A 26,720-nucleotide genomic window follows, 5' to 3' on the forward strand; every position below is an offset into this window, starting at 1 on the left:
TCTAGGAATAAACCTACCTAAGGAGACAAAAGACCTGTATGCAGAAAATTATAAGACACTGATGAAAGAAATTAAAGATGATACAAATAGATGGAGACATATACCATGTTCTTGGATTGGAAGAATCAACATTGTGAAAATGACTCTACTACCCAAAGCAATCTATAGATTCAATGCAATCCCTATCAAACTACCACTGGCATTTTTCACAGAACTAGAACAAAAAATTTCGCAATTTGAATGGAAACACAAAAGACCCCGAATAGCCAAAGCAATCTTGAGAACAAAAAAGGAACTGGAGGAATCAGGCTCCCTGACTTCAGACTATACTACAAAGCTACAGTTATCAAGACGGTATGGTACTGGCACAAAAACAGAAAGATAGATCAATGGAACAGGATAGAAAGCCCAGAGATAAACCCATGCACATATGGATACCTTATCTTTGATAAAGGTGGCAGGAATGTACAGTGGAGAAAGGACAGCCTCTTCAATAAGTGGTGCTGGGAAAACTGGACAGGTACATGTAAAAGTATGAGATTAGGTCACTCCCTAACACCATACACAAAAATAAGCTCAAAATGGATTAAAGACCTAAATATAAGGCCAGAAACTATCAAACTCTTAGAGGAAAACATAGGCAGAACACTCTATGACATAAATCACAGCAAGATCCTTTCTGACCCACCTCCTAGGGAAATGGAAATAAAAACAAAAATAAACAAATGGGACCTAATGAAACTTCAAATCTTTTGCACAGCAAAGGAAACCATAAACAAGACCAAAAGACAACCCTCAGAATGGGAGAAAATATTTGCAAATGAAGCAACCGACAAAGGATTAATCTCCAAAATTTACAAGCAGCTCATGCAGCTCAATAAGAAAAAAACAAACAACCCAATCCAAAAATGGGCAGAAGACCTAAATAGACATTTCTCCAAAGAAGATATACAGACTGCCAACAAACACATGAAAGAATGCTCAACATCATTAATCATTAGAGAAATGCAAATCAAAACTACAATGAGATATCATCTCACACCAGTCAGAATGGCCATCATCAAAAAATCTAGAAACAATAAATGCTAGAGAGGGTGTGGAGAAAAGGGAACCCTCTTGCACTGCTGGTGGGAATGTGAATTGGTTCAGCCACTATGGAGAACAGTACGGAGGTTCCTTAAAAAACTACAAATAGAACTACCATATGACCCAGCAATCCCACTACTGGGCATATACCCTGAGAAAACCGAAATTCAAAAAGAGTCATGTACCAAAATGTTCATTGCAGCTCTATTTACAATAGCCCGGAGATGGAAACAACCTAAGTGCCCATCATCAGATGAATGGATAAAGAAGATGTGGCACATATATACAATGGAATATTACTCAGCCATAAAAAGAAACGAAATTGAGCTATTTGTAATGAGGTGGATAGACCTAGAGTCTGTCATACACAGTGAAGTAAGTCAGAAAGAAAAAGACAAATACCGTATGCTAACACATATATATGGAATTTAAGAAAAAAAAAAGGTCATGAAGAACCTAGGGGTAAGGCAGGAATAAAGACGCAGACCTCCTAGAGAACGGACTTGAGGTTATGGGGAGGGGGAAGGGTGAGCTGTGACGGGGCGAGAGAGAGTCATGGACATATACACACTAACAAACGTAGTAAGGTAGATAGCTAGTGGGAAGCAGCCGCATGGCACAGGGATATTGGCTCGGTGCTTTGTGACAGCCTAGAGGGGTGGGATAGGGAGGGTGGGAGGGAGGGAGACGCAAGAGGGAAGAGATATGGGAACATATGTATATGTATAACTGATTCACTTTGTTATAAAGCAGAAACTAACACACCATTGTAAAGCAATTATACCCCAATAAAGATGTTAAAAAAAAAAAAAAAAGAAAAGGCATAGCTTTAAAATACATATACTGGAGAAGAAATATGGAGCTAATCATCTATCACAATACATTAGGAAAAAATAATATCAAAATAACCCAAAAGCTCTAGAAGCAAGGAAATAATAACCACAGGAGCAATGATCCAGAAAGCACACATAATAGGGAAGATCAAAAATTGAAAAATTAGGCTCTTGGAACAGACTATCAAACAGAAAACTTTTGATGAGATTAATTAGAAAAGAAAAAGGTGGAAAGTGAGAGAGACGGAGAGAGAGGGAAGAACCATAATCAACAACAAATTAAATCTGGAAACACTATGGATACTACATACCTTGAAAACATAATAAATAGATATTATGAACAACTTTATGCAAATACAAGTTTATAAATTTTTATTAAGCTATTACCTACAATAAAATTAATTGTAAGTTTTTTTCATAATTTTATACATGTTGGCACCATCACTCTCAATAAATAGAACAGCTCTATCAGTCTGAAAGATTTCCTCACACCCTTTACATCAATCCCCTTCCCCCCACATCTTGCCCCGAGTAACCCCCAATCTGCTTTCTGTCACAGTTCTGCACCTCCAGAATTTCTTACAAATGGAATCATGCAGAGTATTCATTTGTATTTAATTTATTTCAGTTAATATAATGTTTTTGAAATCAATCTATGATTGTGCACATTAATATTTAATTTCTATTTATTGCTGAATAATATTCCATGGTATGAATATACTGAAATTTATCTATTCACAAATTGGTTTGGTTCCAGTTTAGAGCTGTTACAAAAAAATGGTTGTCAACCTTTGTGTACTTGTATCTTTGCTGTATTGTTTTCTGCTGTATCTGTCCTCATTACTAGAATTTTGCTAGAACATAGTGGGTCTCATGAACTGATTATGTTGTTCAAGTGGCATAGCCCACAGAAAAAGAGAGAATGTTGCTCTAAAAGGCTAACAGAGCTGGCTGACTCCACCAAGGACACTTTGCATTCCCTTAGGTGTGTCACTTAAAACTTCAATTTAACCTCCACTTGTCAAATGAGAAAAAGAATGAGTCCTTGCCTTTGGAGGAATGATGTGAGGATTTATAACATAATACTGCATGTAAAAATTGCTCTGTACTTTTAGGTAAAGGAGTGCAATTTAAATACAACAAATTATTTTCATATTTTATATCAGCTTGCATCTGTTTCTGTTGTGGTCTGATTAAATCAGTTTTAACAAAAGTTAAAAAAAAACACACTAGTGTTGTTCTAATGCCACAGGATAATTCTAATGATTCTGAAAAAAGTACATTCTGAAGCTGTCAATAATTACACAGTAATATTATGTTTTACAATTGAAATACCACTACAAATTTTTGAAGAATATTTTAACAAGTCATAAAGCTGCTTATTGTGACCTGGAGATCTTGCTGCATATAGAACCAAATGACTCCTGCAGGCCACAGTGCTTATACATTAATGTGTGTACAAAATAATTCCTGAGAAGTACATTCGTTAGATATTTGACACAACTACATTTAATTGAATTCACGTGCTTCTCTGCAATAAAGTGGAAATGTCAAAAAACAAATTACATACCAATTTACTTTTCGCTTAGCTACAATGATAAATTGGAATTTCATTTTAGCACCAAATAATCCTCCTCTTGCAGCCTAAAAGATGGTGAGTTGGAAGGGAAATGGAAAGAGAAAGATACCAAAGTTAAAAGTGATTTGGATCACAGCAAGTAGTACAGTTGAAGAACATTAGAGTTTGAGCCTCTTAAAATTGCAATGGCTGAAATTTAACAGAATGTAGACACAATTTTGCATAAGTGAGAGTGGAGATAGATATAGCAAAACAGTAGTGTTAAAAAAGAGTTGATTCACAAAAATACCGAGGTCATGGGAATTTCAACAGATTGCTTAAGTACAAAGCAAAATGAACACAGCAACTGTGTTCATTAAAGTGCAGTTAACCAAATAATTGCTTAAACTTAAATTAAATCAGTACATCTTCATTCATACTAGAAGAATTCAGCACATAAATTTCCTACATGAGTAATTCTCAAATCTGGCTGCACGTGAGAATCACCTGGAAACTATTAAAAAAATACCAATGTCCAGATACCATCTGGGATATTACACTAATTTGGTTCAGAGTAAGGTGGACATCAGTATTTCTGAACAACTTCCCGACCCCAGGTGATTCTAAAATATAGCCAGAGGCAAGAACCACTGTCTCAGAGAGAATGAGTTATCTGCTTCAGTTCTAAAATTATTCTCTGTCTGGATATTAGATGGGTATGGTAGCTGTGTTTACTTTGCCAAATTCCTAAACGGCTAAAATTGTAACATTTCTCCATTTTGACTGACATGCCCTGTATTACAGTTGTCCACTTGTCTATCTCACTGTTTCTTGTGAAGATAGCTGGAAAATAAGCATATATAACTCTTACGCCACATACAAAAATCACAATGATCAGTGACGGGGAGGGATTTGCTAGACTAGTATTGCTGCATGCAATCCAGACCCGTTCAGTGGCTGGGCCTAATGTCCCTTCCAAAGGTGGAAAATTTGGGGTATAAAAAGAGGTAAGGAAAAATAGTAGCTCTAGGTAAAGGAATAAATAGTTGGGTTATGTAATGAGGGAACTTCCATATTACATTAATACCTCAAAAGAGACTCAAAGCAAGGGATGATACTGGCTCTTGGCTGGATAATACCAGATGCCTGAAAAAATGAAGGCATATATTACTGACACCATTGCTGCTTTTGAAACTTGACAGGATCAAATGGGAGCCTGTAAACAACTGTGGCCTTGCTGTGGGAGACATTTTCATATGATATGATGATGGACTAGATAGTATATTAACACCTGAATGGTATTCTAGTAATGTGTCAGTATCTTTTGACTTTTAAGATTGTTTTACTGTAAGAAATCCATGTTGTAAGATAAGGGAATGACTGTGATATTGTGATTTATAATAAGAAATATGTATGTAGTCTTTGTCCTTATTCCAGGCATAGAGTTCTTAAAATCCTTGTAAATTCCTAAGGGATAATAGCCCTAGGAACATCTTTTGTTCTAAAGAGGTGACTCTGGGTGGATTCTTGGATGGCTCCTGGATGGGGCTGGTCACCAGAAAGGCCAAGTCATGATTAGAAGCTTGAAATTTTCAGCTGCACCCCCAATTCTCCTGAGAGGGGAAAGAGGTTGAAAATGGTGTTAATAATTGATTATGTCTATGTGACAAAGCCTCCATAAAATCCAGTAGTATGGGATTATGAGAGCTTCTAGGTTAGTGAAAACATCAATGTACTGGGCAGCGTGACAAACCTCCAACTCCAGAAGGACAGAATCTCCTGTGCTCAGGACCCTCCCAGACCTTGCCCTATGTATCTCTTCATCTGGCTGTTCATCTGTATAATTTATCTGTATCATTTATCATATCCTTTAATAAACTGCTAAATGTAAGTGTTTTTCTCAGTTCTGTGAGCATCTCTAGGAAATTAATCAAACCCTAGGAAGGGACATTGAAACCTCAGATTTATAAGTGACAACCTGGACTTGCACTAGCATCTGAAGTGGAACGGGAGCAGTCTTGTGGGGCTGAGCCCTTAACCTGTGGGATCTGATGCTATCTTCAGTTAGATACTGCCAGAATTGAATGAAATTGTACTATACCCAGCTGATGCCACAGAGAATTGCTTGGATCAGGGAAAACACCTACACCTCTGGTGTCAAAGTGTTGTGAGTGTGGTAGTGGTCAGAGAACAATGGAGAAACATGGAAGGAAAGATGATGTTTTTTCCTTTCCAATCAGCAATAGAACAAGAAAAAACAGAACAATAATAACACAATTCTCATTTATTATAAATAATGTTCTGATTTTTCCCTGCACAGATTTTCCATACTCATGATCCAAAGTACCTTTAGAGCTTAATTTTGTTTAGGCTATTACTGATACTTTTATCTGCAGTAGGCCCACCTCTGTACTATACCATAGAAAGCAAGTGAAAGCTATGGGAAGATAAACTCTAAGTCAGGCACTGCCTCTGTGTAGGCTCTTGGTTCTCATTTATTCAAACTCTGGTTTCAAATTGCTACTTTTGCTCTACCTACTTGATGATTCAGTCAGATATGTTTTCTAGTTTGTTAGATTTGACCAACTATTCATATATTTATTTCTCACGCTGAACTACTGTCCATGACCCTAAGAATTTTAGGTTAAAAAAGGAAAAAAATTAAACTGTTTTGAAGACATCTAGCAGGAAAAATCATAGGAGAGGGCTTCCCTGGTGGCGCAGTGGTTGAGAGTCCGCCTGCCGATGCAGGGGACACGGGTTCGTACCCCAGTCTGGGAAGATCCCACGTGCCGCGGAGCGGCTGGGCCCGTGAGACATGGCCGCTGAGCCTGCGCGTCCGGAGCCTGTGCTCCGCAACGGAAGAGGCCACAACAGTGAGAGGCCCACATACTGCAAAAAGAAAAAAAAAAGAAAAAAAAAAAATAGGAGATTTGTTTTCAAAATTCACCAGAGATGATTTTTCTTTTTTTTTGGCAAACAAATGTTTTACAGAACACTCACATACACAGAGTGCATACATACATTCTTAACAGTTAAAACTGAGTTATTCTCCTAAGAAATAGGAGTTGAGCAACAAGAAGAAATGATTATCATTCAACAGTTCTTACTGTTGAAAGCTGGAAAAACTGAAATACATAGAAGTGAGGAATCAGAGAATATTAGATAGAGACTGATTGGACTTTAGGAAAAACAAGGCTTGACATTCTCATGTGATTTATATTTCATGATTAAGTCTCATGAAACTTAAAGTGGTGTTTAAAGTTATGTAGTGCAATGGTGACTCAGCCTTTAAAAAAATGGAGCTCTAAGACAGCAGTTAATTTGCCTGAAATCAAACAAATATGAAGTGGTAAAACTGGATTAGCATTCCCGTTTTTGACTCCAAAATCTGTACACTTAAACTTTGGTGCTGCCTAGTCTCTTCAGTATAACTTTTGATTTGTACTTGTAATTGACTAACTTAAAAACAGAGATATACTAAGAATTCCTTCTATCTATGAAATGAATTACGTTAAAATCAAAACTCTATCAAAACCAAAGAGTAAATGGCAAGAAATAAGTAAGAAGGATCTTAGATTGTTACATTTGCAGTTAGGGTACGTCACAATGAAGAGGCAAATAATAACGATCAAATGGAAAAAGATCTATTCTGACAAATGTATGGGCTCAACGTTTTTACCATGTTATCATAAATTGCTACCTGCTTTCTATGCTTAGACAGTATCACCTTGAAGAACAAAAGGCTGAAAGTGGGGTAAAAAGGAAAAAAAAAAGAAAGAAATTGGTTTTCATCCTACAGGTCACCTAAAAAATATGGAAATTTCCATTTTTATACTATCTGGATATAGATGGTAGCATGTAGTAGTTAGATCTAGATCCCAGTTAATAACTCTGGTGACAGAGCCTTCCCTAAGGGAGTGAGGTTTAAATAAGGAAATGTCAATGCCTCATTTGTACAGCACTGATTTGCTGGGAGATCTGATAGCATTTTAAGTGCTCAGCATTGGTAGGACCTGCTGTGCATGCTGTTCCCCCACCCCAAGGGCCAAATCAATTTTACAGCAAAATGGGACGAAGACTATAAAAGCAAAGAAAACCAGTAACTGTTCAAACTAGTGAAATGAATACTTGAACAATATATTTTGAGTTTATTTTTTAAAGAATACAAACGCAAGCTATTAAAGGTGTTAAGAAACCTGAATGATATCTCCATATAACCTGTGTTTGTTGGCTACTCAGGCTGCATTCTTATATCTGCAGGTCTCTGTTGCTGCAGCTATTGCCTCTGGATCAAATGAAAATATCCTGGGAGGCAGTGGTGGTTCACTGTTTCCTTTATTCTCTGGCTACACATCTACCTGCTGAGATCACCCCTGGTAGTAGAAGACTGTCTAAAAAGAAGGTAGAAACTCATGTCAAGTTTTTTGCTGCATTACTTTAATGCATAATATCCCAAATAACAGAATTAACAGTTGCTGATGCTTGAGAGAAAGGAACTCACAGATGGAGTTGCTTCACTGATTCCTGATATCGTGATGTTGAAAGACAAGAGCTCGCAATGTAGCTCAACCATTTCTTCTTATCCTGGAATGAAGCGTGCTATCTAAATAGACCCAGTTGTGCATCAAAGTCTGAGTATGTAGTTAATAATGCATTACATGAAGGTGTTGTATCCTTGCTACATGTGCCAGATTGGATAAGAGAAATGTGTTGGAACCAAAGCAGGTGAGGGATAAGGCTCTTATAGTAATACAGAAAAGGAATGATAAAAAGGCAGGGAATGTAGTCTTCTTCCCTGAAAGCATGCTCTCTTTAAGGAATCCTTTGGAATGACTGAAAATTCTAAGGGCAATGAGTCAACATAAATCAGTGGTTCTCAACAGGAGGAAATCTCCCCTTACCTCCCTAGGACACTTGGCAATGTTTGGAGACATTTTGGTTTAGACAGCTTAAAGGGTGCTAATGGCAGCTAGTGACTATGCTGGGGAATCAATGACGGAAACTGCCTGCCTTGGCCAGGCATGATAATAACCGCTTGCATAAGTTGTGTCACAACAGGAACTTCCAAATAAGGAACATGGTGCTGCTACCAAAAACTAACCAGGAGAATTCAGGAGGGGCCAAAAGGAGGAAGGAGACACCAGCCCATAATATGTCTTGCCAACCTCAAAGAAATCCTCACACTAGAATTAATCTTAGCTGCAAGATGCATGCACCACCAGGAAGGACCCTGAGTCAGACCAAATATGGGCCCAAGCAAGATGACTGGCCAGAGACAACCAGGAAAGCTAATCCATTACCATAAAACCTGAGGCTGCAAACCACATGGCAGAGCAGTTCTCCTGGGTTCCCTTACCCTGCTACTCTCTGCCTGGCCTCCCCTTCCCAATAAAGTGTTTTGTTTTGATGGTACATGTATTTCCTCGGACAATTCATTTCCAAGCGTTAGACAAGAGCCCACTCTTGGGCCCTGGAAGGGGTCCCTTTTCCAGTAACAAATTAGAGATCAGGGATTCTGCCAAGCGTCATACAGTTCACAGGACAGCCCCATATAACAGAGTTATCCCAACCATAATACCAGTAGTGCTGAGGTTGAGGAACTTTAGTATAACGTCAGTATATAAGCCTGGTATAAGGTAAGAAATTTAGGCCAGGATAAAATTCTTGTAAAGAATAATCACATTCAGGGCTTCCCTGGTGGCACAGTGGTTGAGAATCTGCCTGCTAATGCAGGGGACACGGGTTCGAGCTCTGGTCTGGGAGGATCCCACATGCCGCGGAGCAACTAGGCCCGTGAGCCACAACTACTGAGCCTGCACGTCTGGAGCCTGTGCTCCGCAACAAGAAAGGCCGCGATAGTGAGAGGCCCACGCAAGGCGATGAAGAGTGGCCCCTGCTTGCCACAACTAGAGAAAGCCCTCGCACAGAAACGAAGACCCAACACAGCAAAAATTAATTAATTAATTAATAAACTCCTACCCCCAACATCTAAAAAAAAAAAAGAAAAAGAATAATCACATTCAAAGGAGTTATTTCAGAAAGGTTAACACAGAAAAGTACCAAGCAAAAATGCATTTTTTTTCTACCAAATGAATCTCTACCGTATTGTAAAAACTACCTGGATATTTAAGTTTCACACATTTTTAATTCTGAAATTTAATCTTACAAGTGTTAGGGAAAGGTAAAGAGATTCCATTGACCTTAATTTTAATTTTAAATTTTCCATTTCCATTTCCGCAGGGTAAATTTAGTCCATATTTGAAACTTACATCTGGCCTCAATTGACATGAATGCTATGAAGGCTGTGAACAGTTCCTTTTAATATTAAGTATAGTTTGTGATTAAAATACAAATAATTATTAATTTAATAGAGAATTTAGCTTTATCAAATAAAGACTACGACATGGAAAAATAACGTCTCCCAATTTCTTCTAATCACACTAACAGAAAATGAAATCTGCATGTATTCTACATTTTTAACGTCAGTTTTCTTAATTATGGCTTTTTATGTTTACTTTCTAAGTTTCCCTTAAAGGAAAGCAGATTTGATTTCATGTCACTTTACTAACTGTAGCCACTTCTAGGTAATTGCTACCATTTGGGGTCATCACATACTGCTCTCTAAACTGCTATGTTGTGGTGTCCTTGGATTTCTGAGATTAGCATCTGCTGTGGCTGTAAATGTCAAAACAGAAATATTTAAGAAAAAAGGAAGAAGCCACTCTCAAGAAACACGGGTCAAGACAACACTGACATTCTCAAGTGGATAATTAAGTTAATTTTCTGGATCTTTCAAGCCCAAATTATAATCTGAATAAAACATTCAATAGAAACAACATTTATTTAGCACCTGCACTGTACAAATAATGTATAACATGCTGTGGAGGATAAAAAGATAATCAAGACACAGTCTTTCAAGTTCCAACTCTAGAGAAAGAATGCCAGGTTTGAAATTCAGCTTTATGTTTAAGTCCATACCACTTAACCTCTCCATACTTCAGTTTCCCCATTTGTAAAGTGTGAAGAGTTATAGTACCTATGTTTTTCAGTGGTGACATGAGTGTGAAATGCTTAAAGTGGTTCCTGGGACAGTAAGTCATCAAAAAAATTTAGCTATTTTTAAGTACACCTGTACTGAGTGGGAAGGGACTTCCAGATTGACAGATCAGAATGAGCAAAAGTCCAGAAATAGGAAAATACAAGATATGTTGAGAAATGATAAACGGTTTAGTAAACCTGTACTAATGGGAGTGACTGGAAGATACTGTCAATTTTAATGAGAAAATCCAGGTATGGCCAAAATACTGAGGGGTTTGAATGTCATGCTAATAAGTTCAGATTTGTGAGGGATGGAGGAGGATAATCAAAGACTTGAATAGGACCTTCATTTATCTGAGTTTTGAAAAGCAACTCTAATGGAAATGTGAAGTCTGAATTGGAGAGTAAAAAATTAAATGATGGAGAAGATGTGGTATATATATATACAGTGGAATATTAGTCATAAAAAATAATAAAAGAATGCTGTTTGCAGCAACATGGATGGACCTAGAAATTATCATACAACTAAAGTCACACAAAGATAAACATCATATGATATCACTTATATGTGGAATCTAACATATGACACAAATGAACTTATTTACAAACAGAAATAGACCCACAGACATAGAAAATGAATTTATAGTTACCAAAGGGAAAGGGGGGAAGGATAAATTAGGAGGTCGGGATTAACTGATACACACTGCTATTTATAAAATAGATAAACAACAAGGACCTACTGTATAGCACAGGGAACTATATTCAATATCTTGTAATAACCTATAATGGAAAAGAATCTGAAAAAGAATATATATGTATAACTGAATCACTTTTCTATATATCTTCAACATTGTAAATCAACTATACTTCAATTTTAAAAGATCTTAAAAAAAAAAAAAGAAATTTTTGCCACAAACCAGAGAAGAGATACTAACGTGTGATCTCAAATAATGGAATTAAGAATAGAAAGAGTAGATAATGGAGATATTACAGCAGAAAAAATGAAGAAAAGGTTTTGTTTGTGAAAGTAGGATGGGAGGGAGAATAAGCCATCTGTATTGTTAGCTTATTTTCACTTGTATTGATGCCAACCAATTTGCAGTTCTACTTTATCCAGAAATAGTTGATGGTAACTCTCTCAAGTTATATAAATTTATTCTCACTGTCAAAAAGTTTATGTAAACTCTGTCCTGATTGTTTGGAGAGATACAGTTTTTTCTTCCATTTTTCACCACTAGGAAAATATTTTTGAAAAATTGCAATTGGTCTGTCTCTTCTATCTTATGACACTAGTGAGCCTTGCTCTGTTTGCTCCTGGCTTGTTAAGGGCTAAAAGGAAACATAAACAATGCTTCACTAAGTAATAGATGTAGTGATTTTGAAATGGAACATTAAAGAGGATACCCAGAAACTTATGAAATATAACTGATAATACAGAATCCTATATAAGCTCCAATATTTTATGCATAAAATTTACTTTATGACAGCTGCCTTCCTAACTAACTGGAGATTTGGGACTCTCAACCCAATATTTTACATGAGAAACAAGTTTGCTCAGGCATACTAATTTTACTGCATACCATTATTAATTTCTATTATCCTAAATAAGAAGAAATATGATCAAAACAATTTTATGATCAATGAAGCCTAAAACAAGCAGGCAAGAATATTCCACTGTTCACTTGACAATAATCAAGCCCACTAGGAAGTTTAATGTTACTAAGAATCAGCCATGACTCATGAATATTATTGGGTTTTTCTATGGCCACTATACTTACTGACAAATCTTTGAAAAAATTACAAGGTAAAATCTGCAGCACTAAAGTGGAATGCTGTGGTCTCAAATGAATGGTGGTCTAAAAGTTCTCATAAATCAATAAGGAAAAGACCAATACCACAACATGAAAAAGAAAAAAGGTCATAACATGAAAAACATTCAGCTACACTTATAAAAAAACATGAAAATTCTAACCACAAAAAGCAACAGGTTTCTCTCCTATCAGATTGGCAAAGAACGAAAAAAATGTAATACAATATTTTGTTGGGGCACAGATTCTCTCTTGCACTACTTATGGAATGGAAGTTGACAGCACATTTTGTAGGGCAATTTGGTAATATCTATCAAATTTAAAATGTACACAACTCTCTAGGGTATTTGTCCTAGAAGTACACTCCAAATAGGGTATCAGGATGTTTAGTGCATAATTATAACACCAAGTGCTTGGAAACAATTTATATGCCCATCAACTGAGGGACTGTTAATTTTATCATGGTACCTCATTCAATAGCATAATAAACTGGCATTAAAAAGGATGAGGTGACTCTGTATACACTGATATGAAATAACTTTTAAAATACATTGTTTAGTGAGAAAAAACAAGGTGCGAATTTCTATGTATAGAAGGAAAATATTGGTGTGAAAAATGAAAGGATAGTTTCATATATGTTTGTATTTAAATAAAATATTTCTCAATGGATTCACCAAAAAATCAGTAACAGAGAGTGTATTTCAGATGGAGAGTTGGGTGCTAGCTGACAGAGCAGAGACCTTGATATTCATGGTATAAGCTTACATCCATTTGAATTCTATATCATGTGCCTGACTTATTCAAAACACATGTTAAAACACAATCTTCATGAAAGCATAAAGGAATAATAAATGCTGCCTTTCTGGCTTCCTTGTAAATGTAGATTACTACAAACAACAAAGGTTTTTAATTGTCCTCAGATTCTCAAGGGAGGGTCCATCTCTCTCTTTCAAAAGTGTAAAAACCACTGCTTTCTGTTTTCTTCTCACATTGTGAATATATGCCTAAAATATATGCCTAAAACTCTTTTCATATCTTCACATTCTGTTAAGCTTTTTTAAAAAAAATCTCAACTCTAGCACAGTGCCTGTAAGAAGATCCTCAGTAAATGTTTTAGAATGCTGAATAATATACACAGACATCCATCTTAGTATGCAAAGGAAAAGATACCTGATTATTACTGAGCTCACTTCATGGTGAAAAGGAAAACGCTGAGACTTAAATCACACGTATGATAAATTCTGAGATTTATGGAAGAAGTGAGTTCTGTAACTTCAAATAATTATTGTAATATATACATCTATTTTTCTATCCATATATTTTCTTAGAATCGTTATAGTTGTACAGAGAAATGGGGATCAGTAATGTATAAACAGCAACTCAGTAAAAACTGACTGGTAGTATTATTTTAGATTTTGTAACACCAATAATTTTATAAATAAAATTGCTATAACGAGAAATTCAAAATATGCTTTTACAGGTGTGAACGGAACATGGTTGAAAATAGCAATAAGTGACAATTTTGTGGATTTGTTTAAATGTATGCTCCTTAAATTAATTTATTTAAAATGTATATTTAAAAAATAGAGAGAAAGTCAGCAAATGGATTCACAACTTTCACTGTGCTAAGGTAAAATCATCTGAATTTAACTACAGATTTTCCCTGGAGTACCTAAAGAATTTAGCAGCAGTCCATAGAGGCTTATACCAATGCATCTGGAAAACATATGCTCTGATTCTAGATTTTCCATTCTTAATAAAACTTTGTTGCACACAATTCAGAGTTCTAATTTAACTTTGTAATGACATGATTACTGCTGTGATTTGGATAATGATGTCTCTTTTCAGGCTAGCCCAAATGCTTCTTGGGATGCCTGTTTCGTTGGGGCTTTGCTTATTTGTTTATAATATGTCTTTAAAAAACTATACCCATAGACATATTTTTATTTTTCTGATATGTGTCTCCTCCTTTAAGTCTTCATCCTAAAGAAAATATCATTTCCTACCAAAACTCTTATTTGAGAATGTTAGCTCTGTAAAGCTAGAACTTGATTCCTATAATTTCTATGAGAACCACTGATACTTAACCTCAGTGTGATAAATGCTCTCAAAGTCTTCTCTTGACATAAAATAAGAGGTTTTTATGTTTTGTTTGTAAGAAACATTCAGAAATAGCATATCTTGTTTAATTGATTTATCATAAATAGAATATTTCCGTCATTTGGCACACAAGGTAAATTAAAAATTATAATTGAAAAAAGTGATTATCCATGTTTAGAATATTTTTGGAGTCAAATTTATAAAAACAAAAATTAACTCTTATGTGTGTACATATATGATGGTGGAGGGAATAGCATCCTGGTTGTGACTCATCTCTGACTTCAGTGATTATTTAATCCTAATCCTTACTTCACTTTTGTTTTGTTTTTTTACTATTTTACATGTTGCCCAACCACCAACCCACTCTTCACTCCATCTTCCCTGTGAAACTTGGAATTTATACTTTTCAAGAAGACTAGAAGGAGATATTGGCTTTAGCATTCAAGAAAACATAAGATAATTTAAATGCCTTATTTTGTGATTCTCTTGTATTTACATCCTTATGTAGCGTTTCTTACTAATATATTCAAGATATGGATTCTAGCTCAAATTCTTCTAAACATTAGACATTTGAATTTTACATTTTAGGCAGGTTTTTTATAGACAGTGTTTGCTTCTCTAAAAAAGAAATGCTTCTGGTTGTGTAAGATTTTACTTATATAATAATCTAAGTTCACTTGCAATGACCTTAAAACAATGTATTCCCAATTCCTCCCTCCCTTCCTTTATGTTATTGTTGTCAAAAACTTTACCTCCAAACATGCTATAAACATACAATGCATTCTTCCAAATTGATTTATACAGTTATCTTTCAAGACAAAAATAGGTTCTATTTTATTATTCCATTACTAATACTCTGTGTGCATGGTGTGTATATGTGTGTGTGTTTATGTTCATCTAAATTCTGACCTCTAAATTGTATTCCTTCTGCGTGAAGATCTTCTTCAATATTTCTTGCACAGTAGGTCTGCTGGCAATAAATTATTTCAATTTAGTTTGTCTGGAAGTTTTCATTTCCATTGTACTTTTGCAGAATATTTCACTGGGTATGGTTGGCAGGTTCGTTTGTTTGTTTTTTCTTTTAACACTCAAAGGTGTCACACCATTTTCTTCTCACTTGCATAGACTTTGATACGAAATCTGTTATAATTTTTATCCTTATTTCTTTGCAGGTAATAAATGCCTTCCCACCCCAACTCCATACATGGCTGCTTCAATATTTTCTTTTTGTTTTGGTTTTCAACAATTTGAATGGGATATGCCTTGTTCTTTTTTTTTTTTAATCTATTTCATATTTTCTAATCTTCTTATATCAGTCGTTCAGTGTCTTTTACTAATTTTGGAAATTTCTTGGCCATTATTTCTTCAAATATTTATTTTGCCTAGTTCTTTCTTCTCATTCTGGAATTCCATTTAATATTGTCCCACAGCACTTGAATTCTCTCTATTTTTTTAGACTTTTTATTCCTTTTCGCATTTTAGTTTGGGTAATTTTTACTGAACTATCTTCAAGTTCCTTGATCCGATAAGGGGCATCTGTACATATATGGTGCAAATAAAATTTATCTGGTGTCTGTGGCATAAAAAATTTAAATGATCTCAGTCACTGCTCTCTACAGACTTGAGTGTATTCAATTTGAGTTCAACCAAGTTAATTGTCTGCTAACATGAACCGTAAATAATGTTTGGATCAACATAAAATAATCTAGTAGAGAATACACTATTTTCAATTGCCAGAATATAATCCAAAATTACTCAACATACAAAAAGCCAGAGAAATGTGAGCCATTCTAAAGTGAAAAGACAATAAATGGATGCAATCCTTGAAATGTCACTGCTGCTGAAATTACCAAACTATAAATTTAAAATAGCTATTTTATTATGTATTATTTACATAGTTATTTGTATACTGTATGGTTACAATAATTCATGCTCCCAGTGAAGGCAAAGATAAGATATATCCATTAAAAATAAAAAATATAAAAATAATCACATGAAAACTTCAGAAGCAAAACACATATAATAGCTGGATTTTAAAAGAAATCGCTGAATGTTTCTAATAGTGTTGCAGAAAATTAAATAAGCAACCAAAATTAATAACGTTCACATACAAAACCAATAAACAGAAAAATGGTAGAGAAAAGCCAATATACAACATCAACAAAAATGATTAAATACTTCAGTATAAATTTAACAAGAAATGCATAATTCCTTTATGAGAAAAAAAATTTAAACACATAATGCCAACTGATTTGATAAATTAATTAAGTAGACAACTACCTTGAGAGACACAAATTCATCAATATTCACTCAAGAAGAAATAGATCACCTGAACAATGCTGTGTTTATTAAATAAATTGAATTCATCATTAAAAAATAGAATAAAAACTCCAGGCCAAAATGATCTCCTTGGTGCATTTTACCAAAATTTTAAGGAAGAAATAATCCCAATTATATGCAAAATCTCTCAGAAATTAGAAAAGTATGTAAGAGGTTCCATTTCACTTTATGAGTCCAGCATTACCCTCATATAAAACCAAAGATATAAAAACAAAGATATAAAACCGAAAGATATAAAATCAAAGATAAGAAAACTACTGACCAATAACTCTATTTATTTTACATGCAAACAGTCTTGTCAGAATTTTAGCCAATTTAATTCACAAGTATATCAAAGTAGTAATCTATCACGATCAATTGGGGTTTATTATAAGTTTGCAGAGTTGCTGAACATTCAAAAGTCAAAGCAGTTCACTACGGTAACAAAACTGTATGCTCATTTCAATAGATGCAGGAAAATCATGTGACAAACTTCAATAGTCACTCATATTAAAAAAAAACTAGAAATAGAAGAAAATTTCCTTGATTTGATAAAAGGGGTCTATAAAAAGCCTAAAGCTAACATCATATTTAATGATTAATGATTAAATAATTTTCCTAAAAACTGATTTAAAAAGGCAAGAATAAATGGCTAGATGGCTATTTTTTTACCATTCCTATTAAACTGTGCTCTGTAAGTTTTTGCTAATGCAATGTCAATAAAAAGATATAAAAGTCATGAAAATCTGAAAGGAGGAAGTAAAATTATTTTTGCAGTAAATATAATTGTTTACAGAGGAAATTTACAGGAACATACAAAAATTAAAATAAGTAATTAAATAGGTAATTCAATAAGGATACAGAGTAGATTTAATGAGGTAATAGTATTTTATACATTAGCAGAAATAAGTAAATTTTTAAAATTCCCAAATTATGAAAATCTTATAATTTTAACAAACATGCAAGTCCTGTGCATTGAAAATTACACAATATTGCTAATAGTCATTGAAAAGACCTAAATAAAGTAAGAGATACACCATGTACATAGATTGAAAGCCCAATTTATTAAAATGACAATTTTCCCATTGATAGAGTTAATCTATAAATTCAATGAAATTCCTATTAAAATTCAAGTTGGCTCTTTTATGGAAATAGAAAATTAAATGAATTAGAATAGTTCACATAATAAGAAGAAAAAAACTAGAGGACTTAGACTATCTGATTACTGATGTTATTAGATAGGTACAGGAGACCTTCAAGATGGCAGGGAGTAAGATGTGGAGATCACCTTCCTGCCCACAAATACATCAGAAATACATCTACATGTGGAACAACTCCTAGAACACCTACTGAATGCTGGCAGAAGACCTCAGACTTCCCAAAAGGCAAGAAACTCCCCATGTACCTGGGTAGGGCAAAAGAAAAAAGAAAAAGCAGAGACAAAAGAATAGAGACAGGACCCGCACCTCTGGGAGGGAGCTGTGAAGGAGGAAAATTTTCCACACACTAGGAATCCCCTTCACTGGCAGAGACAGAGGGTGGCAGTGGCGGGGGGGTGGGCTTTGGAGCCACAGAGAGAGTGCAGCAACAGGGGTGTAGAGGGCAAAGTGGAGAGATTCCGGCACAGAAGATAGGTGCCGACCAGCACTCACCAGCCCTACAGGCTTGTCTGCTCACCCAGAGAAGTGCAAACAAAGAAGAGAAAAGGAAATCTCTTCCAGCAGCCTCAGAAGCAGCAGATTAAATCTCCACAGTCAACATGATGTACCCCGCATCTGTGAAATACCTGAATAGAAAACCAATCATCTCAAAATTGAGGCGGTGGACTTTGGGACCAACGGTATACATATATTTTTCCTTTTTCTCTTTTTCTGAGTGTACATGTATATGCTTCTTTGTGTGATTTTCTGTGTATAGCTTTGCTTTTACCATTTGTCCTACGGTTCTGCCTGTTTTTTTGTTTTTGTTGTTGTTTTTACTATAGTTTTTAGTGCTTGTTATCATTGGTGGATTTCTTTTTTGGTTTGGTTGCTCTCTCTCTTCTTTCTTTTAATTTCTATTTTTTAATTGCTATTTAATTTTTTTATTTTTAATAATTATTTTTATTTTTTATTTTAATAACTTTAAAAGTTTGTCTTTCTTTCTTCCCTTCCTTCCTTCCTTCCTTCTCCCTTTTCTTCTGAGCTGTGGGGCTGACAGGGTCTTCGTGCTTGGGCCGGGTGTCAGGCCTGTGCCTCTGAGGTGGGAGAGGCAAGTTCAGGACATTGGTCCACCAGAGACCTCCCAGATCCACATAATATCAAACAGTGAAAGCCCTCACAGAGATCTCCATCTCAAGGCTAAGACCCAGCTCCACTCAACAACCAGCAAGCTAGAGTGCTGGACACCCTATGCCAAACAACTAGCAAGACAGGAAAACAAACCCACCCATTAGCAGACAGGTTACCTAAAATCATAATAAGATCACAAACACCTCAAAACACACCACTGGATATGGTCCTGCTCACCAGAAAAACAAGATCCAGCCTCATCACCAAAACATAGTCCCCTCCACCAGGAAGCCTACAAAACCCACTGAACCAAACTTAGTCACTGCAGGCAGACACCAAAAACAATGGGAATTATCAACCTACAGCCTGCAAAATGGAGACCCCAAACACAGTAATTTAAGCAAAAAGAGAAGACAGAGAAACACACAGCAGATGAAGGGGTAAGGTAAAAACCCACCAGACCAAACAAATGAAGAGGAAACAGGCAGTCTACCTGAAAAAGAATTCATAGTAATGATAGTAAAGATGATCCAAAATCTTGGAAATAGAACAGAGAAAATACAAGAAACGATTAACAAGGACCTAGAAGAAATAAAGACCAAATAGAAAATGATAAACAACACAAAAAATGAAATTAAAAATTCTGTAGAAGGAATCAACAGCAGAATAACCGAGGCAGAAGAACAGATACCTGACCAGGAAGATAGAAGAGTGGAAAAAACTACTGCAGACCAGAATAAAGAGAAAACAATGAAAACAATTGAGGACAGTCCCAGAGACCTCTGGGACAACATTAAATGCACTAACATTCAAATTATAGGGGTCCCAGAAGAAGAGAAAAAGAAAGGGACTGAGAAAATATTTGAAGAGATTATAGTTGAAAACTTCCCTGATATGGGAAAGGAATTAGTCAGTCTATCCAGGAAGCACAGAGCATCCCATACAGGATAAATCGAAGGAGAAACACACCAAGACACATACTAATCAAACTATCAAAAATTAAATACAAAGAAAAAATATTAAAAGCAGTAAGGAATAACAATGAATAACATAAAAGGGAATCCCCGTAAGGTTATCAGCTGATCTTTCAGCAGAAAATTTGCAAGCCAAAGGGAGTGGCAACATATATTTAAAGTGATGAAAGGGAAAAACCTACAACCAAGATTACCCGACCTGGCAAGGATCTCATTCAGATTCAATGGAGAAATTAAAACATTTACAAATAAGCAAAAGTTAAGAGAACTCAGCATCACCATAACAGTTTTACAACAAATGCTAAAGGAACTTCTCTAGGTAGGAAACACAAGACAAGGAAAAGAGCTACAAATACAAACCCAAAACAATTAAGAAGAATATATAATGCAGGGGACCTTGAAGATGGCAGAAGAGTAAAACGCGGAGATCACCTTCCTCCCCACAGATACACCAGAAATACATCTACACGTGGAACAACTCCTACAGAACACCTACTGAAGGCTGGCAGAAGACCTCAGACCTCCCAAAAGGCAAGAAACTCCCCACGTACCTGGGTAGGGAAAAAGAAAAAAAGAAAAAACATAGACAAAAGAATAAGGACGGCACCAGTGGGAGGGAGCTGTGAAGGAGGAAAAGTTTCCACACACTAGGAAGCCCCTTCGCAGGCGGAGACTGCGGGAGGCGGAGGGGGGAGCTTCGGGGCTGCGGAGCAGTGCACAGCAACGGGTGCGGAGGGCAAAGTGGGGAGATTCCCGCACAGAGGATCGGTACCCACCGGCACTCACCAGCCCGAGAGGTTTGTCTGCTCACCCGCCGGGGCAGGCGGGGCTGCGAGCTGAGGCTCCGGTTTCGGTTTCGGGTTTCGGATGGATGGAGCACAGGGAGAGGACTGGGGTTGGCGGCTTGAACATAGCCTGAAGGGGTTAGTGCACCACGGCTAGCCGGGAGGAAGTCCGGGGAAAAGTCTACACCTGCCGAAGAGGCAAGAGACTTTTTCTTCCCTCTTTGTTTCCTGGTGCGCAAGGAGAGGGGTTTAAGAGCGCTGCTTAAAGGAACTCCAGAGACGGGCGCGAGCCGCGGCTAAAAGCGCGAACCCCAGAGACGGGCGGGAGACGCTAAGGCTGATGCTGCCACCACCAAGGGGCCTGTGTGTGAGCACAGGTCACTATCCACACCCCTCTTCTGCAGAGCCTGTGCAGCCCACCACTGCCAGGTTCCCGGGATCCAGGGACAACTTCCCCGGGAGAACGCACAGCGGGCCTCAGGCTGGTGCAACGTCACGCTGGCCTCTGCTGCCGCAGGCCCGCCCTGCACGCAGTGCCCCTCCCTCCCCCCCGCCACCCGGCATGAGTGCACCAGAGCCCCCGAATCAGCGGCTCCTTTAACCCCGTCCTGTCAGCAAAAAACAGATGCCCTCCAACGACCTACACACAGGCAAATCCAAGGCTGAGCCCCTGTGAGCTGTGAGAACAAAGAAGAGAAAGGGAAAACTCTCCCAGCAGCCTCAGAAACAGCGGATTAAAGCTCCACAATCAACTTGATGTACCCTGCATCTGTGGAATACATGAATAGACAACGAGTCATCCCAAATTGAGGAAGTGGGCTTCAAGAGCAAGATATATGATTTTTTCCCCTTTCCCTCTTTTTGTGAATGTCTATGCTTCTGTGTGAGATCTTGTCTGTATAGTTTTGCTTCCACCATTTGTCCTAGGGCTCTATCCGTCCATGGTTTTTTTAAAAATTTTTTTTCTTAATAATTAATTTTAATAACTTTATAATACTTTACCTTCGTTCTTTCTTTCTTTCCTTCCTTCCTTCCCTCCTTTAGACAACGAATCATCCCAACTTGAGGAGGTGGTCGCTGACAGCAAGATTTATGATTTTTTCCCCTTTACCTCTTTTTGTGAGGGTGTATGTGTATGCTTCTGTGTAAGATTTTGTCTGTATAGCTTTGCTTCCAACATTTGTCCTAAGGTTCTATCCGTCCTTTTTTTTTTTTTCTAAATAAGTATTTTTTAATTCAATAACTTTATTATACTTTATTTTATTTTACTGTATCTTCTTTCTTTCTGTCTTTTTTCCTTCTTTCCCTCCTTCCTTCCTCCCTCCCTCCCTCCCTGCTTTCTTTCCTTCTTGCCTTCTTTCCTTCTTCCTTTCTTTCTTTCTTTGTTTCTTTCTTCCTTTGTTTCTTTCTTCCTTCCTTCCTTCCTTCTCTCCTTTCCTTCTTTCTTTCTTCATACTTCTACTAATTCTCTCTACTTTTTCTCCCTTTTATTCTGAGCCGTGCGGATGAAAGGCTCTTGGTGCTCCAGCCAGGAGTCAGGGCTCTGCCTCTGAGGTAGGAGAGCCAACTTCAGGACACTGGTCAACAAGAGAACTCCCAGCTCCACATAATATCAAATGGCGGAAATCTCCAAGAGACCTCCATCTTAACACCAGCACCCAGCTTCACTCAACAACCAGCAAGCTACAGTGCTGGACAACCTATGCCAAACAACTAGCAAAACAAGAACACAACCCCACCCATTAGCAGAGAGACTGCCTAACATCATAATAAGGCCACAGACACCCCAAAACACACCACCAAACGTGAACCTGCCCACTAGAGAGACAAGATCCAGCCTCATCCACCACAACACAGGCACTAGTCCCCTCCACCAGGAAGCCTACACAACCCACTGAACCAACCTTACCCACTGGAGACAGACATCAAAAACAGCGGGAACTACGAACCTGCAGCCTGCAAAAAGGAGACCCCAAACATAGTAAGATAAGCAAAGTGAGAAGACAGAAAAACACACAGCAGATAAAGGAGTAGGATAAAAATGCACCAGACCGAACAAATGAAGAGGAAATAGGCAGTCTACCTGAAAAAGAATTCAGAATAATGATAGTAAGGATGATCCGAAATCTTGGAAATAGAATGGACAAAATGCAAGAAACAGTTAACAAGGACCTAGAAGAAATAAAGATGAAACAAGCAACGATGAACAACACAATAAATGAAATTAAAAGTACTCTAGATGGGATCAATAGCAGAATAACTGAGGCAGAAGAACGGATAAGTGACCTGGAAGATAAAATAGTGGAAAGAACTACTGCAGAGCAGAATAAAGAAAAAAGAATGAAAAGAAAGAGAAAACAATGAAAACAATTGAGAACAGTCCCAGAGACCTCTGGGACAACATTAAAGGCACCAACATTTGAATTATAGGGGTTCCAGAAGAAGAAGAGAAAAAGAAACGGACTGAGAAAAGAGAAAAGAGATTATAGTGGAAAACTTCCCTAATATGGGAAAGGAAATAGTTAATCAAGTCCAGGAAGCACAGAAAGTCCCATACAGGATAAATCCAAGGAGAGATACTCCAAGACACATATTAATCAAACTGTCAAAAATTAAATACAAAGAAAGCATATTAAAAGCAGCAAGGGAAAAACAACAAATAACACACAAGGGAATCCCCATAAGGTTAACAGCTGATCTCTCAGCAGAAACCCTACAAGCCAGAAGGGAGTGGCAGGACATACTGAAAGTGATGAAGGAGAAAAACCTGCAACCAAGACTATTCTACCCAGCAAGGATCTCATTCAGATTTGATGGAGAAATTAAAACCTTTACAGACAAGCAAAAGCTGAGAGAGTTCAGCACCACCAAACCAGCTTTACAACAAATGTTAAAGGAACTTCTCTAGACAAGAAACACAAGAGAAGGAAAAGACCTATCATAACGAGCCCAAAACAATTTAGAAAATGGGAATAGGAACATACATATTGATAATTATCTTAAATGTAAATGGACTAAATGCTCCCACCAAAAGACACAGATTGGCTGAATGGATACAAAAACAAGACCCTTATATATGTTGTCTACAAGAGACCCACTTCAGACCTAGAGACACATACAGACTGAAAGTAAGGGGATGGAAAAAGATATTCCATGCAAATGGAAGCCAAAAGAAAGCTGGAGTAGCAATTCTCATATCAGACAAAATAGACTTTAAAATAAGGACTATTAAAAGAGACAAAGAAGGACACTACATAATGATCAAGGGATCGATCCAAGAAGAAGATATAACAATTGTAAATATTTATGCACCCAACATAGGAGCACCTCAATACATAAGGCAAATACTAACAGCCATAAAAGGGGAAATCGACAGTAACACATTCATAGTAGGGGACTTAAACACCCCACTTTCACCCATGGACAGATCATCCAAAATGAAAATAAATAAGGAAACACAAGCTTTAACTGATACATTAAACAAGATGGACTTAATTGATATTTATAGGACACTCCATCCAAAAACAACAGAATACACATTTTTCTCAAGTGCTCATGGAACACTCTCCAGGATAGATCATATCTTGGGTCACAAATCAAGTCTTGGTAAATTTAAGAAAATTGAAATTGTATCAAGTATCTTTTCCGACCACAATGCCATGAGACTAGATATCAACTACAGGAAAAGATCTGTAAAAAATACAAACACATGGAGGCTAAACAATACACTACTTAATAATGAAGTGATCACTGAAGAAATCAAAGAGGAAATCAAAAAATACCTAGAAACAAATGACATTGGAGACGCAATGACCCAAAACCTATGGGATGCAGCAAAAGCAGTTCTAAGGGGGAAGTTTATAGCAATATAAGCCCACCTTAAGAAGCAGGAAACATCTCAAATAAACAACCTAAATTTGCACCTCAAGCAATTAGAGAAAGAAGAACAAAAAAACCCCAAAGCTAGCAGAAGGAAAGAAATCATAAAAATCAGATCAGAAATAAATGAAAAAGAAATGAAGGAAACAATAGCAAAGATCAATAAAACTAAAAGGTGCTTCTTTGAGAAGATAAACAAAATAGATAAACCACTAGCCAGACTCATCAAGAAAAAAGGGAGAAGACTCAAATCAATAGAATTAGAAATGAAAAAGGAGAGGTAACAACTGACTCTGCAGAAATAAAAGAGATGATGAGAGATTACTGCAAGCAACTACATGCCAATAACATTGACAACCTGGAAGAAACTGATAAATTCTTTAGAAAAGCACAACCTTCTGAGACTGAACCAGGAAGAAATAGAAAATATGAACTGACCAATCACAAGCACTGAAACTGAAACTGTAATTAAAAATCTTCAAAAAACAAAAGCCCAGGACCCGATGACTACAAAAGCGAATTCTATCAAACATTTAGAGAAGAGCTAACACCTATCCTTCTCAAACTCTTCCAAAACATAGCAGAGGGAGGTACACTCCCAGACTCATTCTATGAGGCCACCATCACCCTGATACCAAAAACAGACAAAGAGGTCACAAAGGAAGAAAACTACAGGTCAATAACACTGATGAAGATAGTTGCAAAAATCCTCAACAAAATACTAGCAAACAGAATCAAACAGCATACTAAAAGGATCATACACTATGATCATGTGGGGTTTATCCCGAGAATGCAAGGACTCTTCAATATATGCAAATCAATCAATGTGATACATCATATTAACAAACTGAAGGAGAAAAACCATATAATCATCTCAATAGTTGCAGAAAAAGCTTTTGACAAAATTCAACACCCATTTATGATAAAAACCTTCCAGAAAGTAAGCTTAGAGGGAACTTACCTCAACATAATAAAGGCCATATATAACAAACCCACAGCCAACATCATTCTCAATGGTGAAAAAGTGAAACCATTTCCACTAAGATCAGGAACAAGACAAGGTTGCCCACTCTCACCTCTATTACTGAACATAGTTTTGGATGTTTTAGCCACAGTAACCGGAGAAGAAAAAGAAATAAAAGGAATCCAAATTGGAAGAGAAGAAGTAAAATTGTCACTGTTTGCAGATGACATGATACCCTACATAGAGATACCTAAAGATGCTACCAGAAAACTACTAGAGCTAATCAATGAATTTGGTAAAGTAGCAGGGTACAAAATTAATGCATAGAAATCTGTTGCATTCCTATACACTGATGATGAAAAATCTGAAAGAGAAATTAAGTAAACAATCCCATTGACCACTGCAACAAAAATAATAAAATACCTAGGAATAAACCTACCTAAAGAGACAAAAGAGCTGTATGCAGAAAACAATAAGACACTGATGAAAGAAATTAAAGATGGTACAAACAGATGGAGAGATATACCATGTTTTGGGTTTGGAAAAATCAACATTGTGAAAATGACTGTACTATCCAAAGCAATCTACAGATTCAATGTAATCCCTATGAAACTACTAATGGCATTTTTCACAGAACTAGAACAAAAATTTCACAATTTGTATCAAAACACAAAAGACCCCAAGAGCCAAAGCAACCTTGAGAAAGTAAAATGGAGCTGGAGGAATCACTTTCCATGACTTCAGACTATACTACAAAGCTACAGTGATCAAGACAGTATGGTACTGGCATGAAAACAGAAATATAGATCAATGGAACAGGATAGAAAGTCCAGAGATAAACCCACGCACATATGGTCACCTTATTTTTGATAAAGGAGGCAAGAATATACAGTGGAGAAAAGACAGTCTCTTCAAGAAGTGGTGCTGGGAAAAATGGACAGCTACATGTAAAAGAATGAAATTAGAACACTCTCTGACACCATACACAAAAGTAAACTCAAAATGGATTAAAGACCCAAATGTAAGGCCAGACACTATCAAACTCTTAGAGGAAAACATAGGCAGAACACTCTATGACATAAATCACAGCAAGATCCTTTTTG

This window comes from Aethalodelphis obliquidens, unplaced genomic scaffold, assembly GCF_003676395.1.
Source record: "Aethalodelphis obliquidens isolate GAN/ISIS:26980383/991018 unplaced genomic scaffold, ASM367639v1 scaffold1, whole genome shotgun sequence".
Lineage (NCBI taxonomy): Eukaryota > Metazoa > Chordata > Mammalia > Artiodactyla > Delphinidae > Aethalodelphis > Aethalodelphis obliquidens.